At 35.4% G+C, this 19,458-nt stretch overlaps 4 non-coding genes across 4 annotated transcripts; 2 read left to right on the top strand and 2 right to left on the bottom strand.

The window, feature by feature from the left end:
* Window positions 1-7,352: 7,352 nt before the first annotated feature.
* On the bottom strand, window positions 7,353-7,424 carry Trnap-ugg (transfer RNA proline (anticodon UGG)). Its single transcript has one exon. It is a non-coding gene; the product is annotated as a tRNA-Pro (tRNA).
* A 1,433-nt stretch (window positions 7,425-8,857) lies between these two features.
* Trnag-gcc (transfer RNA glycine (anticodon GCC)) lies at window positions 8,858-8,928 on the top strand. Its single transcript has one exon. It is a non-coding gene; the product is annotated as a tRNA-Gly (tRNA).
* A 6,541-nt stretch (window positions 8,929-15,469) lies between these two features.
* On the bottom strand, window positions 15,470-15,541 carry Trnap-ugg (transfer RNA proline (anticodon UGG)). The gene has a single exon. It is a non-coding gene; the product is annotated as a tRNA-Pro (tRNA).
* Window positions 15,542-16,974: 1,433 nt separating this feature from the next.
* Window positions 16,975-17,045, top strand: Trnag-gcc (transfer RNA glycine (anticodon GCC)). The gene has a single exon. It is a non-coding gene; the product is annotated as a tRNA-Gly (tRNA).
* The last annotated feature ends 2,413 nt before the right edge of the window (window positions 17,046-19,458 follow it).

Genomic DNA, 19,458 nt, shown 5'->3' with positions numbered 1-19,458 from the left:
ATTATTTTCACCGAAAGCATAACTTAGGAAGAAAATTATAATATATTCAATTGAATTCGAATCGCAATTATGCGACTATTTATTTCAATTGAAACCTTTAAAGGGAGGAAATCACTGGCCGCACATGGTGTCTGAAGCCATACACTGCATTATACTCCTCATCAAGAGCAGAAGACTTCTTCCAGGACATGGTGATTATCACAATTTTTGCACGATCAGTTGCGTTCAAAACATTTAAAAGAACGGAAACATGGTACTCATTGGAAATGTAACACGTGCAGTTACATACAAAGCCAGTGAATGAACAGGAGCCGTGGTGATGCATAGTTATAGCAGAAACAGTTGCATTTGAAAATCCGAGAAACAGAATAAACTCTCTAGCCGAAGATGTTACCTACTTATGATATTGATCAAGTGGTAGTCAGTATTTATCACCTTCAGACACACACAATAAGAGAACGGGAGTAGAAATTTGTTGATTTTGAAATAAGGACAGACCAAGTTTCATGAAAATGTCTTACAATTTTAGAGCGAACTAACTGAAGACATTTTATTCTTAATTCTTACTGATTATATGGACAGACATACATTCGCAGAGTAAATGTGAATTTTTTTGAACATCAAAGTTTTCCTAATTTGACTTACTTGTTCATCTTTGAACTGCAACGATAAAACACTTAATTGACCATATGCCTTTTGTATGGTTTCGCTTTCTAATGAACCGAACACTTGATTGAAAATTCAGGCGTGAATATGCTTTGGCGCATCATCTTAAATTAGTATCATATACTTTCTTTAAAACATAATCTGGACACTAGAATAGTTTTAAAGGAGATTCATCAATTGTTACGTAAAATACTTTTCCAATAAGTCGTACGTTCAGGAGCATTGTCAAATTCCCAATACATATCTCCCACACGATTTGTAACAATCAACAACATTTAATGACGTTTGCTTGTTGCTTTTCGTGAAATAGGTTAGAAAATCAAGAAAGTGGGTAAACTGAGACTTGATGTTTTAAGAAGAATAAAGATTCTCAACAAGAAAAATCACAACCTACCAATTACGTTCTTTGCTGATCCCCGGTCGAGTCATACCAAAGACTTACAAAATGCTACTAACAGCTGCCTCGCTTCACGCTCAGCATTAAGAGGTTAGTGTTAGGACTGGTCCGCCTGGTGTCAGGATAATATGACTGGGTTGGACATCATGCTACATGTCTGCGGCATGATGCCCCAGTACTAGACATAACTATAATCTGTCGCACTGCGGACATCGTAGCGATATGACTGATAGATTATTAAAGCTACGTTAAAAATCCAAATCACACACACACACACACACACACGCAGACGCACACATGTTCTTTGCTGGTTTTAATCGACGTTCTTATTTTTTCTTCTTTCCATTCCTTACAACCTTACACAACAAAAGATAACAATTACGTTATTTGTTAGTTTCAATCGATGTTCAGCATATGAATCAAAGTTTGCAAGAGAATATTTGTGTGAATATTTGTGTGATTTGCAACAACAATTTCCTGATGCGTTTCAAAGTCATATGTAGGAAAGTCATCATTGGAGATGTAAATGTTTAGATGATCAACCTGTCATGGGTTTCATTACATTTCAGAGGACAACAAATAGAACTATAATCAGCCTGCAATTTCAAAACTCTACAACGTCATTAAGAATAAATGTACGACATACTGTTATATCTACAATTACACCGTTTGAAAGATAAACTATATCCTCATGCGCAAACATGCACGCACGCAAACATACATATATGTGTAAACAACATACAATCATTTTTTTTAAAAAGGCAAACTGTTATCTATACTGTATTTCTACTGTGTGATTGAAGTTTCTCCTTAATTGCGGGTAGGAGATTGGGCCTATCTGAATAATGTCTTTTTTATCAATAACATATTGAAGGCTTATTGTGTATATGGTTGTAGATTATAAAGTAAGATTATTAATTTTGTATGAAAACATCTTTATTTGGATTTGAGCTCAGATCATTAGTTTTTCCTCAGGAAATCCTGGTGTACCAGATATTTGGCATGTTCTTTACTAAACCTTTAGTATTATACATGATCTTGCTGCCAGCGTTGAATATTATAGTAAACGAAACAAATATATTTGCAGTAGATGCATTAGGCAAAGTTGATTGCAGGTTTTATCTAAGCAATACACCAAACTTTAGGATAGGAAAACTGTACCAATAGTGCGAATTGCGTCCATTAATGTCTTGCTTACAAACTAATTCAGGAGGGATTTTATTTGATTCACAACCTCCTTAGAAATGAACACCATTTCTCTACTTGCATGTGTCTTGTAGAAAGATCTAAGAGCCATATATATACAGACGCTGGCGGCCTTCATTTGATTGCAAGTCGATGAAAGGGTACTTTTACGTTCAGAATGTGTGCATGGTCCTAAATTGTACTAGCGTTTCTCGCTGTAACCTAATTGTCGCTCACTTATGTTTTGTATGCCAACGCCACAACTTAAAGTCTTCCATCAGGAGATGGGGTTTCTCACACAGAATGTCCCTCGTTTGATAGATGCCCCGTGAATCCAAAATCAAAAGCAATTATTTTGTCATTGAGGATGTATTAAACTGCATGCCATAGCATTCATAGAACTGTATGCCTGAGAATGTGCAGAAATGCATTTCTGTCTATCGAAACAAAAGCACACCTGATGTTTCTATCCAGAACTCAAACCTGAGTAAATCATAAAATAGGGAGTTGCAAAATTAATGCTAAAACAGTTCTCTGGCAATCAAGAAGTCTAGTAAAAGTAATGCCACCAATGTCTTTCATCAGTACATTTTGGAATTAGAGCTACAATGAAATGATTTTGCAATATTATCAGCCTATTACAAACCCAGTTTGAAGTGAGACAGAAATGTGACTCGGATTGAATCTTGAAAAGGTAAATAAAAGTCAGACGGAAACTTGCCGAAAACATGGAAGTCAGACGATATTTTTGAATAGTAAATGGAAATCAGACGAAGTCTTGGTAAAGTATGTTTAGGTAGATTTCTGAACACAAGGGAATTCGACTGCTGTATTCCGAATTCAATACCAAGGTATTGTTATATTTATCCGAAAAGTCACAAACGGGTCTAGAACTGGACTATGCCAAGCGAAGTTCGGACAAGTGGCACATTGTTTCAGATTGTTCAAGACAGACTGAGCGTGTTGCCGAGCGGATTTATTTTAATCGAAACACTTTGGCGCAGAAACACTATCCATATTTTAAAGATACAAATGATTTCCTGGAAAAAACTGACCAAACTTACAGCCTCTTAAAACTGTATACTTGGAGAAAGAAAAGTGTGCAACGGCCATAAATTACCATTTTTGTACGTTAGGTGTATTGAGGATAGTTTCCTCGTTTGGACCCATGTGGAGGAAAAATAGTTTCCTGACTGGATAAAACAACCAACATTCATCAATTAAAATTAAAACGAAAAAGAAATGGAATAAGGAGTAGATTTCCTAAATTTGACATTATACAACAGAATAAACTTGCAAACGGGAATAATCGGGACATTAGGATATATTTAAAGGAGATTCATCAATTGTTACGTTAAATACCTTTCCTGTAAGGCATGGGTTCAGGAGCATTGTTAATTCCAAACACATATTTCCCACACGATTTTGCAACATCAACAAGATTTAATGACGCTTGTTCGATGTATTTCGAGAAATAAGTTGAAAAATCAAGCAAGTGGTTAAACAGAGACCTGAAGTTTTAAGAATAATAAATATTCTCAACAAAACAAAACTAACAATTTCGTTTTTTGTTAGTTATATTCGACGTTCTTAGTTTTTCTCCTTTATATTCCATACAACTTTACAAAACAAAAAATAACAATTACGATCTATGTTGGTTTCAGTCCACGTTCTTTTTTTCTTTTACATTCCTTAAAAGCTTGCAAAACAAATGTAACAAGTACGTTCTTTGTTGGTTAAAGTCGATCTTCTTTTTTTCTTTCTTACATTCTTTACAAGCTTACAAATTAAAACTAACAATTATGTTCTTTTTTGGTTTCAATCGACGTTCCGCATCTGCAAGATGACTTATTGTTGTTACAGCTCTGTGAAGATAACAATTCCAAAATGTTGCACCGTATAATTGTAAATATAACTTTATCAAGCATATTTATTCTTAATAGGGTTGTCAACTTTTGAAAGCTGAGGCTGATTGAAGTCCTGAAGATTGATCTCTGAAAGGTAAAGAAATGCAAGACAGGTTGATCATCTAGCCATCTACAACTACAAATATAACTTCCCAACATATGTCACATACACAACGAGAAAACACCGATATTATTTTCACCGAAAGCATAACTTAGGAAGAAAATTATAATATATTCAATTGAATTCGAATCGCAATTATGCGACTATTTATTTCAATTGAAACCTTTAAAGGGAGGAAATCACTGGCCGCACATGGTGTCTGAAGCCATACACTGCATTATACTCCTCATCAAGAGCAGAAGACTTCTTCCAGGACATGGTGATTATCACAATTTTTGCACGATCAGTTGCGTTCAAAACATTTAAAAGAACGGAAACATGGTACTTATTGGAAATGTAACACGTGCAGTTACATACGAAGCCAGTGAATGAACAGGAGCCGTGGTGATGCATAGTTATAGCAGAAACAGTTGCATTTGAAAATCCGAGAAACAGAATAAACTCTCTAGCCGAAGATGTTACCTACTTATGATATTGATCAAGTGGTAGTCAGTATTTATCACCTTCAGACACACACAATAAGAGAACGGGAGTAAAATGAAATTTGTTGATTTTGAAATAAGGACAGACCAAGTTTCATGAAAATGTCTTACAATTTTAGAGCGAACTAACTGAAGACATTTTATTCTTAATTCTTACTGATTATATGGACAGACATACATTCGCAGAGTAAATGTGAATTTTTTTGAACATCAAAGTTTTCCTAATTTGACTTACTTGTTCATCTTTGAACTGCAACGATAAAACACTTAATTGACCATATGCCTTTTGTATGGTTTCGCTTTCTAATGAACCGAACACTTGATTGAAAATTCAGGCGTGAATATGCTTTGGCGCATCATCTTAAATTAGTATCATATACTTTCTTTAAAACATAATCTGGACACTAGAATAGTTTTAAAGGAGATTCATCAATTGTTACGTAAAATACTTTTCCAATAAGTCGTACGTTCAGGAGCATTGTCAAATTCCCAATACATATCTCCCACACGATTTGTAACAATCAACAACATTTAATGACGTTTGCTTGTTGCTTTTCGTGAAATAGGTTAGAAAATCAAGAAAGTGGGTAAACTGAGACTTGATGTTTTAAGAAGAATAAAGATTCTCAACAAGAAAAATCACAACCTACCAATTACGTTCTTTGCTGATCCCCGGTCGAGTCATACCAAAGACTTACAAAATGCTACTAACAGCTGCCTCGCTTCACGCTCAGCATTAAGAGGTTAGTGTTAGGACTGGTCCGCCTGGTGTCAGGATAATATGACTGGGTTGGACATCATGCTACATGTCTGCGGCATGATGCCCCAGTACTAGACATAACTATAATCTGTCGCACTGCGGACATCGTAGCGATATGACTGATAGATTATTAAAGCTACGTTAAAAATCCAAATCACACACACACACACACACGCAGACGCACACATGTTCTTTGCTGGTTTTAATCGACGTTCTTATTTTTTCTTCTTTCCATTCCTTACAACCTTACACAACAAAAGATAACAATTACGTTATTTGTTAGTTTCAATCGATGTTCAGCATATGAATCAAAGTTTGCAAGAGAATATTTGTGTGAATATTTGTGTGATTTGCAACAACAATTTCCTGATGCGTTTCAAAGTTACACTTTGAATAGAGCTTACAAAGGAAATGAAAATATAAGGAGCATTTTGGGCGAGATCCAGTCTTCCGAGTATCGACAAGCCTGGTTTTTAAAAGTGTAAATCGAATGGTAGTAAGTGGTGAATGTTTCTAATTAATTCAGACCTAGCAATTAACGTTAAAACAAAATCAAAATTGTAAAGTTAAAAATATAGTTCATATGATGCGTAAACCATGTTTTATGTGATGTATTGTTTAAACTGTATAAAGAGAATGCAGAGGAAACCAAAAGGCATTTAATTTATTTACTTTTAATGAACATTCTGCGGGACCATTATGGTACATATATTCATTCGCATCTATCTGTCTGTCTCTATGTATAACTGTATGTCTGCTTCAATCTCAATCCATTGTAAACCTGTCTGCCTGTTTGTCTGCCTATATGTCTATTGTATTGCCTGTTCAAGTATTTTGATTCTCTTGATGGGTATCTTCCTTCGTTGGAATGATGAAATATATATCTATATATCAATCTATCGATTGACCGATAGCTTTATTCCGTCTATATATCTTGATGGGCATGCTCCTTTTTGAGAATGAGTACATTTCATACACAACTAGTAAAGTTTCAAAATCTTAGTCTTTCGTCATCATTAAACTATTCAATTTGCTTCAGAACAAGAAGACAGAATAACTTCAAATTACTTTTGTTTTTACATTCATCGCCAGGCTTTCTTCTCCAGTTACTTGTCGACATTATGTCCAAATAATGAAGATAATGACCCAAATATAAGTCCTTCCTCCAAGGACAAAAAAAAACTGTCGCAAATGACCAAAGGAAAAACTGATTTTAATGAATTTTAATCATTATTGCATAGGATAAGAAGGAACTTAGTGTCACTATAAAGTGTTTTTTATTTCTCTTAGTTTTCTCTGACGATGGTGTTTTCTGACATATGTAATTGTGGTTAAGATTAGTCTTTCTTGTATACATAAACTGGTTCTCTAAATTCAAGAATGAAACTATGCAATCAAAACTGGCAGAAGTTAAATAATTATTAGCATACATTTTGATAAGGATGTCTAAAACAAACTTTTTCTGTATGGGTGTGGAGGTTAACTTTGTTCAGAGGAAGATAAGAGTGCAATGAAAAACTATGCTAATCCACTGGTCCATACAGTAGTTATATTTGTTCAAGAATTTCAGTACATCCTCTGAAGCTGAAGTCGTAAATGGGGTTCTGGGAAGTTAACTTCCAATTAATTGTACTTGACTAACTATATGAAAACCTATTTCAAGTTTTGGAGAAATGACAATTCACCAGCGTTTCCGAAATGAATCCGTCAAAAGTATTGCATTTACACGAATAATTGAAAATGAAATATTTCACTCATGGTTGTCCCGAGAGATTGCTTCAACCATTTACCAGGATACTACAAAATGAGTATTAACTTTCATTTCCAAAATGGTGGGCTCGTCCGGGATTTGAACCCGGGACCTCTCGCACCCAAAGCGAGAATCATACCCCTAGACCAACGAGCCTCACATGGGAAATAATCGTGCCATTATCCGCCTTTATATTTGTCCTGCATACGAGCCGCTACCTTATCGACAGCTTGATATCAGTGCGCTGCTGTTACTCAGATCCTTGCACATGAAAAGATTATATCATAGATGAAACGTACATATTTCATTTCCTTGTGTACATTTCATGCACAAATAGTATTGTTTCGAAATATCAGTCTTTTGATATCATTTACTATTCAGTTTGCTTCAAAGCTAATCTCCCAAATCTATGAGACATACACATATAAGTCCTTCTTCCAAGGAGAAAAAACTGTCGCAAATGACCCATGATCAAACTAAATTTAATGAATTTTAATAATCTTTGCATCATTTAAGATCAGATGATAGGAAGGAACTTAATGTTCCTATAAAGTGTTTTCTTTTTCTCTCTTAGTTTTCTCTGAAGAGGGTGTTTTGTAATATATGTAATTTATGGATGACATTATTCATTGTTGTATACACAGACTGGTTCTCTAAATTCAAGACCGAAACTATGCAATCAAGCTGATTGTTGTTGTGGGTAATAAATGAAAAGTAATTAGTTGACTTTGTTTAGACTAACATGCTTTAAGATAAAGTCGATTTCCGATGACGAAGACATATTTAGAATTAAAATGATATTTTATTTGCATGCTTCTAAATGAAATCCAACTCATCTGAATTTTACTGTTGATAATAATCAAGAGTTTCAGATCTACATAATATTAATTGCTGCCGATAGACCCTTGGACAATTCGTTGATCAAACAGCATTCTCCATTCGCCGGCGTCCCCGTTTGACACTTGCATTATGCATAAAGATGAATGCATGCTGATGTATGTCGATGGAAGCCAAATTTGCCATTCTAGTCGACGGTCATACCATTAATTTGACAGTTGATTTTCACAACAACAAAAAAGATAATTCCAGTAGGTGGATTAGGCAAGGTTCGTTTTAGGTTCTCTCTAAGCAGCACATTCATCTTTCGTTAAAGATATGATAGGAAATCTGTACAAATATTATGAATTCGTCCATCAATATTTTACTTAAAAACCAATTCCGGATAGACTTTGTTCTATTTACAACCTCCTTGAAAACGAATACCGTTTTCTACTAAAATGCATCTTGTGGATAGATGTGAGATGAAATTCAAGCAGACAAGACCTTTGAAGAGACTAGCAAGTGAGAAATCATGTGGCTGTCTCCAATTTAGAAAGTGCTTCAATCCAAGTAATCTACGCCGTTTCAGAATCAAATAAAGAGATGTGTTGTGTCGGTTTATTCTAACAGCATGCATTGTAACCCCATAGGCAGTCAATCAATAAATCAACGCCTACTGAATTAGATGACACAGACATGTAAATGACATTAGGCAGTTAAGGTAAAGACACGGTGGGGAGATAGGCCCTTACGAAGCAAGGGAATAATGTGCATCGGTGGTTCAGTGGTAGAATGCTCGCCTGCCACGCGGGCGGCCCGGGTTCGATTCGCGGCCGATGCAAATTTTTTTTATATAGTTTTAGAATGTTTGCATAATCCAATATTTGTAATAACTCTTTTTGCCCTAGTCTAATTTTCGCTCACTTTTGTGTTTTATGCCAACTCCACAACTGAAATCGGAACAGTCCTTGAATCAGAAGCTTGGATGTCTCACACTGAGTGTCCCTCGCTTCCCGGAAAAAAACATGGATGTTGGTGCAAAACAGCTTTCCATTACAGTGGGACAGATCCTTATCTTGTCTATAAGGAGTTTCTAATTGGAACTGTAGGAAGAGCGTAATAACCTTCATTTTTCAGTCAGAGGTTAATCTTTAAATCCGGATGACGATGCCTATCGCCCTTAATTATTTTAACACAAGAACATTTCAGTGTACTGAACGTGTTATTATCATTTACTTTATGACACTAGAATACTCTTTTAGAGATGTCTTCAATTTATTTCAACATTTATGTCTGTCTGTAAACCTCGTTTCACGTTTGACCTTCTCCAGCCAACATTGACTCGAATTTCATTGAACTGATTTCAAATCCAGACTGAAAGGAATGATACTAAGTTCCCATTCACAATGTTTTTGTGTTATTTACAGATTACTGTATCAAACGATCATTGACCTCTCTCTCTCCCTCTCTCTCTCTCCCTCTCTCTCCCTCGCACTCTCTCTCTCTCTCTCTCTCTCTCTCTCTCTCTCTCTCTCTCTCTCTCGTTCGTTATCACACAAGAGTTCAAAGTTTATGCCTGCACAATGTCATATGTAGGAAAGTCATCATTGGAGATGTAAATGTTTAGATGATCAACCTGTCATGGGTTTCATTACATTTCAGAGGACAACAAATAGAACTATAATCAGCCTGCAATTTCAAAACTCTACAACGTCATTAAGAATAAATGTACGACATACTGTTATATCTACAATTACACCGTTTGAAAGATAAACTATATCCTCATGCGCAAACATGCACGCACGCAAACATACATATATGTGTAAACAACATACAATCATTTTTTTTAAAAAGGCAAACTGTTATCTATACTGTATTTCTACTGTGTGATTGAAGTTTCTCCTTAATTGCGGGTAGGAGATTGGGCCTATCTGAATAATGTCTTTTTTATCAATAACATATTGAAGGCTTATTGTGTATATGGTTGTAGATTATAAAGTAAGATTATTAATTTTGTATGAAAACATCTTTATTTGGATTTGAGCTCAGATCATTAGTTTTTCCTCAGGAAATCCTGGTGTACCAGATATTTGGCATGTTCTTTACTAAACCTTTAGTATTATACATGATCTTGCTGCCAGCGTTGAATATTATAGTAAACGAAACAAATATATTTGCAGTAGATGCATTAGGCAAAGTTGATTGCAGGTTTTATCTAAGCAATACACCAAACTTTAGGATAGGAAAACTGTACCAATAGTGCGAATTGCGTCCATTAATGTCTTGCTTACAAACTAATTCAGGAGGGATTTTATTTGATTCACAACCTCCTTAGAAATGAACACCATTTCTCTACTTGCATGTGTCTTGTAGAAAGATCTAAGAGCCATATATATACAGACGCTGGCGGCCTTCATTTGATTGCAAGTCGATGAAAGGGTACTTTTACGTTCAGAATGTGTGCATGGTCCTAAATTGTACTAGCGTTTCTCGCTGTAACCTAATTGTCGCTCACTTATGTTTTGTATGCCAACGCCACAACTTAAAGTCTTCCATCAGGAGATGGGGTTTCTCACACAGAATGTCCCTCGTTTGATAGATGCCCCGTGAATCCAAAATCAAAAGCAATTATTTTGTCATTGAGGATGTATTAAACTGCATGCCATAGCATTCATAGAACTGTATGCCTGAGAATGTGCAGAAATGCATTTCTGTCTATCGAAACAAAAGCACACCTGATGTTTCTATCCAGAACTCAAACCTGAGTAAATCATAAAATAGGGAGTTGCAAAATTAATGCTAAAACAGTTCTCTGGCAATCAAGAAGTCTAGTAAAAGTAATGCCACCAATGTCTTTCATCAGTACATTTTGGAATTAGAGCTACAATGAAATGATTTTGCAATATTATCAGCCTATTACAAACCCAGTTTGAAGTGAGACAGAAATGTGACTCGGATTGAATCTTGAAAAGGTAAATAAAAGTCAGACGGAAACTTGCCGAAAACATGGAAGTCAGACGATATTTTTGAATAGTAAATGGAAATCAGACGAAGTCTTGGTAAAGTATGTTTAGGTAGATTTCTGAACACAAGGGAATTCGACTGCTGTATTCCGAATTCAATACCAAGGTATTGTTATATTTATCCGAAAAGTCACAAACGGGTCTAGAACTGGACTATGCCAAGCGAAGTTCGGACAAGTGGCACATTGTTTCAGATTGTTCAAGACAGACTGAGCGTGTTGCCGAGCGGATTTATTTTAATCGAAACACTTTGGCGCAGAAACACTATCCATATTTTAAAGATACAAATGATTTCCTGGAAAAAACTGACCAAACTTACAGCCTCTTAAAACTGTATACTTGGAGAAAGAAAAGTGTGCAACGGCCATAAATTACCATTTTTGTACGTTAGGTGTATTGAGGATAGTTTCCTCGTTTGGACCCATGTGGAGGAAAAATAGTTTCCTGACTGGATAAAACAACCAACATTCATCAATTAAAATTAAAACGAAAAAGAAATGGAATAAGGAGTAGATTTCCTAAATTTGACATTATACAACAGAATAAACTTGCAAACGGGAATAATCGGGACATTAGGATATATTTAAAGGAGATTCATCAATTGTTACGTTAAATACCTTTCCTGTAAGGCATGGGTTCAGGAGCATTGTTAATTCCAAACACATATTTCCCACACGATTTTGCAACATCAACAAGATTTAATGACGCTTGTTCGATGTATTTCGAGAAATAAGTTGAAAAATCAAGCAAGTGGTTAAACAGAGACCTGAAGTTTTAAGAAGAATAAATATTCTCAACAAAACAAAACTAACAATTTCGTTTTTTGTTAGTTATATTCGACGTTCTTAGTTTTTCTCCTTTATATTCCATACAACTTTACAAAACAAAAAATAACAATTACGATCTATGTTGGTTTCAGTCCACGTTCTTTTTTTCTTTTACATTCCTTAAAAGCTTGCAAAACAAATGTAACAAGTACGTTCTTTGTTGGTTAAAGTCGATCTTCTTTTTTTCTTTCTTACATTCTTTACAAGCTTACAAATTAAAACTAACAATTATGTTCTTTTTTGGTTTCAATCGACGTTCCGCATCTGCAAGATGACTTATTGTTGTTACAGCTCTGTGAAGATAACAATTCCAAAATGTTGCACCGTATAATTGTAAATATAACTTTATCAAGCATATTTATTCTTAATAGGGTTGTCAACTTTTGAAAGCTGAGGCTGATTGAAGTCCTGAAGATTGATCTCTGAAAGGTAAAGAAATGCAAGACAGGTTGATCATCTAGCCATCTACAACTACAAATATAACTTCCCAACATATGTCACATACACAACGAGAAAACACCGATATTATTTTCACCGAAAGCATAACTTAGGAAGAAAATTATAATATATTCAATTGAATTCGAATCGCAATTATGCGACTATTTATTTCAATTGAAACCTTTAAAGGGAGGAAATCACTGGCCGCACATGGTGTCTGAAGCCATACACTGCATTATACTCCTCATCAAGAGCAGAAGATTTCTTCCAGGACATGGTGATTATCACAATTTTTGCACGATCAGTTGCGTTCAAAACATTTAAAAGAACGGAAACATGGTACTTATTGGAAATGTAACACGTGCAGTTACATACAAAGCCAGTGAATGAACAGGAGCCGTGGTGATGCATAGTTATAGCAGAAACAGTTGCATTTGAAAATCCGAGAAACAGAATAAACTCTCTAGCCGAAGATGTTACCTACTTATGATATTGATCAAGTGGTAGTCAGTATTTATCACCTTCAGACACACACAATAAGAGAACGGGAGTAAAATGAAATTTGTTGATTTTGAAATAAGGACAGACCAAGTTTCATGAAAATGTCTTACAATTTTAGAGCGAACTAACTGAAGACATTTTATTCTTAATTCTTACTGATTATATGGACAGACATACATTCGCAGAGTAAATGTGAATTTTTTTGAACATCAAAGTTTTCCTAATTTGACTTACTTGTTCATCTTTGAACTGCAACGATAAAACACTTAATTGACCATATGCCTTTTGTATGGTTTCGCTTTCTAATGAACCGAACACTTGATTGAAAATTCAGGCGTGAATATGCTTTGGCGCATCATCTTAAATTAGTATCATATACTTTCTTTAAAACATAATCTGGACACTAGAATAGTTTTAAAGGAGATTCATCAATTGTTACGTAAAATACTTTTCCAATAAGTCGTACGTTCAGGAGCATTGTCAAATTCCCAATACATATCTCCCACACGATTTGTAACAATCAACAACATTTAATGACGTTTGCTTGTTGCTTTTCGTGAAATAGGTTAGAAAATCAAGAAAGTGGGTAAACTGAGACTTGATGTTTTAAGAAGAATAAAGATTCTCAACAAGAAAAATCACAACCTACCAATTACGTTCTTTGCTGATCCCCGGTCGAGTCATACCAAAGACTTACAAAATGCTACTAACAGCTGCCTCGCTTCACGCTCAGCATTAAGAGGTTAGTGTTAGGACTGGTCCGCCTGGTGTCAGGATAATATGACTGGGTTGGACATCATGCTACATGTCTGCGGCATGATGCCCCAGTACTAGACATAACTATAATCTGTCGCACTGCGGACATCGTAGCGATATGACTGATAGATTATTAAAGCTACGTTAAAAATCCAAATCACACACACACACACACACGCAGACGCACACATGTTCTTTGCTGGTTTTAATCGACGTTCTTATTTTTTCTTCTTTCCATTCCTTACAACCTTACACAACAAAAGATAACAATTACGTTATTTGTTAGTTTCAATCGATGTTCAGCATATGAATCAAAGTTTGCAAGAGAATATTTGTGTGAATATTTGTGTGATTTGCAACAACAATTTCCTGATGCGTTTCAAAGTTACACTTTGAATAGAGCTTACAAAGGAAATGAAAATATAAGGAGCATTTTGGGCGAGATCCAGTCTTCCGAGTATCGACAAGCCTGGTTTTTAAAAGTGTAAATCGAATGGTAGTAAGTGGTGAATGTTTCTAATTAATTCAGACCTAGCAATTAACGTTAAAACAAAATCAAAATTGTAAAGTTAAAAATATAGTTCATATGATGCGTAAACCATGTTTTATGTGATGTATTGTTTAAACTGTATAAAGAGAATGCAGAGGAAACCAAAAGGCATTTAATTTATTTACTTTTAATGAACATTCTGCGGGACCATTATGGTACATATATTCATTCGCATCTATCTGTCTGTCTCTATGTATAACTGTATGTCTGCTTCAATCTCAATCCATTGTAAACCTGTCTGCCTGTTTGTCTGCCTATATGTCTATTGTATTGCCTGTTCAAGTATTTTGATTCTCTTGATGGGTATCTTCCTTCGTTGGAATGATGAAATATATATCTATATATCAATCTATCGATTGACCGATAGCTTTATTCCGTCTATATATCTTGATGGGCATGCTCCTTTTTGAGAATGAGTACATTTCATACACAACTAGTAAAGTTTCAAAATCTTAGTCTTTCGTCATCATTAAACTATTCAATTTGCTTCAGAACAAGAAGACAGAATAACTTCAAATTACTTTTGTTTTTACATTCATCGCCAGGCTTTCTTCTCCAGTTACTTGTCGACATTATGTCCAAATAATGAAGATAATGACCCAAATATAAGTCCTTCCTCCAAGGACAAAAAAAAACTGTCGCAAATGACCAAAGGAAAAACTGATTTTAATGAATTTTAATCATTATTGCATAGGATAAGAAGGAACTTAGTGTCACTATAAAGTGTTTTTTATTTCTCTTAGTTTTCTCTGACGATGGTGTTTTCTGACATATGTAATTGTGGTTAAGATTAGTCTTTCTTGTATACATAAACTGGTTCTCTAAATTCAAGAATGAAACTATGCAATCAAAACTGGCAGAAGTTAAATAATTATTAGCATACATTTTGATAAGGATGTCTAAAACAAACTTTTTCTGTATGGGTGTGGAGGTTAACTTTGTTCAGAGGAAGATAAGAGTGCAATGAAAAACTATGCTAATCCACTGGTCCATACAGTAGTTATATTTGTTCAAGAATTTCAGTACATCCTCTGAAGCTGAAGTCGTAAATGGGGTTCTGGGAAGTTAACTTCCAATTAATTGTACTTGACTAACTATATGAAAACCTATTTCAAGTTTTGGAGAAATGACAATTCACCAGCGTTTCCGAAATGAATCCGTCAAAAGTATTGCATTTACACGAATAATTGAAAATGAAATATTTCACTCATGGTTGTCCCGAGAGATTGCTTCAACCATTTACCAGGATACTACAAAATGAGTATTAACTTTCATTTCCAAAATGGTGGGCTCGTCCGGGATTTGAACCCGGGACCTCTCGCACCCAAAGCGAGAATCATACCCCTAGACCAACGAGCCTCACATGGGAAATAATCGTGCCATTATCCGCCTTTATATTTGTCCTGCATACGAGCCGCTACCTTATCGACAGCTTGATATCAGTGCGCTGCTGTTACTCAGATCCTTGCACATGAAAAGATTATATCATAGATGAAACGTACATATTTCATTTCCTTGTGTACATTTCATGCACAAATAGTATTGTTTCGAAATATCAGTCTTTTGATATCATTTACTATTCAGTTTGCTTCAAAGCTAATCTCCCAAATCTATGAGACATACACATATAAGTCCTTCTTCCAAGGAGAAAAAACTGTCGCAAATGACCCATGATCAAACTAAATTTAATGAATTTTAATAATCTTTGCATCATTTAAGATCAGATGATAGGAAGGAACTTAATGTTCCTATAAAGTGTTTTCTTTTTCTCTCTTAGTTTTCTCTGAAGAGGGTGTTTTGTAATATATGTAATTTATGGATGACATTATTCATTGTTGTATACACAGACTGGTTCTCTAAATTCAAGACCGAAACTATGCAATCAAGCTGATTGTTGTTGTGGGTAATAAATGAAAAGTAATTAGTTGACTTTGTTTAGACTAACATGCTTTAAGATAAAGTCGATTTCCGATGACGAAGACATATTTAGAATTAAAATGATATTTTATTTGCATGCTTCTAAATGAAATCCAACTCATCTGAATTTTACTGTTGATAATAATCAAGAGTTTCAGATCTACATAATATTAATTGCTGCCGATAGACCCTTGGACAATTCGTTGATCAAACAGCATTCTCCATTCGCCGGCGTCCCCGTTTGACACTTGCATTATGCATAAAGATGAATGCATGCTGATGTATGTCGATGGAAGCCAAATTTGCCATTCTAGTCGACGGTCATACCATTAATTTGACAGTTGATTTTCACAACAACAAAAAAGATAATTCCAGTAGGTGGATTAGGCAAGGTTCGTTTTAGGTTCTCTCTAAGCAGCACATTCATCTTTCGTTAAAGATATGATAGGAAATCTGTACAAATATTATGAATTCGTCCATCAATATTTTACTTAAAAACCAATTCCGGATAGACTTTGTTCTATTTACAACCTCCTTGAAAACGAATACCGTTTTCTACTAAAATGCATCTTGTGGATAGATGTGAGATGAAATTCAAGCAGACAAGACCTTTGAAGAGACTAGCAAGTGAGAAATCATGTGGCTGTCTCCAATTTAGAAAGTGCTTCAATCCAAGTAATCTACGCCGTTTCAGAATCAAATAAAGAGATGTGTTGTGTCGGTTTATTCTAACAGCATGCATTGTAACCCCATAGGCAGTCAATCAATAAATCAACGCCTACTGAATTAGATGACACAGACATGTAAATGACATTAGGCAGTTAAGGTAAAGACACGGTGGGGAGATAGGCCCTTACGAAGCAAGGGAATAATGTGCATCGGTGGTTCAGTGGTAGAATGCTCGCCTGCCACGCGGGCGGCCCGGGTTCGATTCGCGGCCGATGCAAATTTTTTTTATATAGTTTTAGAATGTTTGCATAATCCAATATTTGTAATAACTCTTTTTGCCCTAGTCTAATTTTCGCTCACTTTTGTGTTTTATGCCAACTCCACAACTGAAATCGGAACAGTCCTTGAATCAGAAGCTTGGATGTCTCACACTGAGTGTCCCTCGCTTCCCGGAAAAAAACATGGATGTTGGTGCAAAACAGCTTTCCATTACAGTGGGACAGATCCTTATCTTGTCTATAAGGAGTTTCTAATTGGAACTGTAGGAAGAGCGTAATAACCTTCATTTTTCAGTCAGAGGTTAATCTTTAAATCCGGATGACGATGCCTATCGCCCTTAATTATTTTAACACAAGAACATTTCAGTGTACTGAACGTGTTATTATCATTTACTTTATGACACTAGAATACTCTTTTAGAGATGTCTTCAATTTATTTCAACATTTATGTCTGTCTGTAAACCTCGTTTCACGTTTGACCTTCTCCAGCCAACATTGACTCGAATTTCATTGAACTGATTTCAAATCCAGACTGAAAGGAATGATACTAAGTTCCCATTCACAATGTTTTTGTGTTATTTACAGATTACTGTATCAAACGATCATTGACCTCTCTCTCTCCCTCTCTCTCTCTCCCTCTCTCTCCCTCGCACTCTCTCTCTCTCTCTCTCTCTCTCTCTCTCTCTCTCTCTCTCGTTCGTTATCACACAAGAGTTCAAAGTTTATGCCTGCACAATGTCATATGTAGGAAAGTCATCATTGGAGATGTAAATGTTTAGATGATCAACCTGTCATGGGTTTCATTACATTTCAGAGGACAACAAATAGAACTATAATCAGCCTGCAATTTCAAAACTCTACAACGTCATTAAGAATAAATGTACGACATACTGTTATATCTACAATTACACCGTTTGAAAGATAAACTATATCCTCATGCGCAAACATGCACGCACGCAAACATACATATATGTGTAAACAACATAAAATCATTTTTTTTAAAAAGGCAAACTGTTATCTATACTGTATTTCTACTGTGTGATTGAAGTTTCTCCTTAATTGCGGGTAGGAGATTGGGCCTATCTGAATAATGTCTTTTTTATCAATAACATATTGAAGGCTTATTGTGTATATGGTTGTAGATTATAAAGTAAGATTATTAATTTTGTATGAAAACATCTTTATTTGGATTTGAGCTCAGATCATTAGTTTTTCCTCAGGAAATCCTGGTGTACCAGATATTTGGCATGTTCTTTACTAAACCTTTAGTATTATACATGATCTTGCTGCCAGCGTTGAATATTATAGTAAACGAAACAAATATATTTGCAGTAGATGCATTAGGCAAAGTTGATTGCAGGTTTTATCTAAGCAATACACCAAACTTTAGGATAGGAAAACTGTACCAATAGTGCGAATTGCGTCCATTAATGTCTTGCTTACAAACTAATTCAGGAGGGATTTTATTTGATTCACAACCTCCTTAGAAATGAACACCATTTCTCTACTTGCATGTGTCTTGTAGAAAGATCTAAGAGCCATATATATACAGACGCTGGCGGCCTTCATTTGATTGCAAGTCGATGAAAGGGTACTTTTACGTTCAGAATGTGTGCATGGTCCTAAATTGTACTAGCGTTTCTCGCTGTAACCTAATTGTCGCTCACTTATGTTTTGTATGCCAACGCCACAACTTAAAGTCTTCCATCAGGAGATGGGGTTTCTCACACAGAATGTCCCTCGTTTGATAGATGCCCCGTGAATCCAAAATCAAAAGCAATTATTTTGTCATTGAGGATGTATTAAACTGCATGCCATAGCATTCATAGAACTGTATGCCTGAGAATGTGCAGAAATGCATTTCTGTCTATCGAAACAAAAGCACACCTGATGTTTCTATCCAGAACTCAAACCTGAGTAAATCATAAAATAGGGAGTTGCAAAATTAATGCTAAAACAGTTCTCTGGCAATCAAGAAGTCTAGTAAAAGTAATGCCACCAATGTCTTTCATCAGTACATTTTGGAATTAGAGCTACAATGAAATGATTTTGCAATATTATCAGCCTATTACAAACCCAGTTTGAAGTGAGACAGAAATGTGACTCGGATTGAATCTTGAAAAGGTAAATAAAAGTCAGACGGAAACTTGCCGAAAACATGGAAGTCAGACGATATTTTTGAATAGTAAATGGAAATCAGACGAAGTCTTGGTAAAGTATGTTTAGGTAGATTTCTGAACACAAGGGAATTCGACTGCTGTATTCCGAATTCAATACCAAGGTATTGTTATATTTATCCGAAAAGTCACAAACGGGTCTAGAACTGGACTATGCCAAGCGAAGTTCGGACAAGTGGCACATTGTTTCAGATTGTTCAAGACAGACTGAGCGTGTTGCCGAGCGGATTTATTT

The sequence above is a fragment of the Sinohyriopsis cumingii genome, chromosome 13 (genome assembly GCF_028554795.1).
Source record: "Sinohyriopsis cumingii isolate HCF-2022 chromosome 13, ASM2855479v2, whole genome shotgun sequence".
NCBI classification, from domain to species: Eukaryota; Metazoa; Mollusca; class Bivalvia; order Unionida; family Unionidae; genus Sinohyriopsis; species Sinohyriopsis cumingii.
Note: the sequence above shows the minus strand (reverse complement) of the source record. Positions and strands in the feature narration are given on the sequence as shown.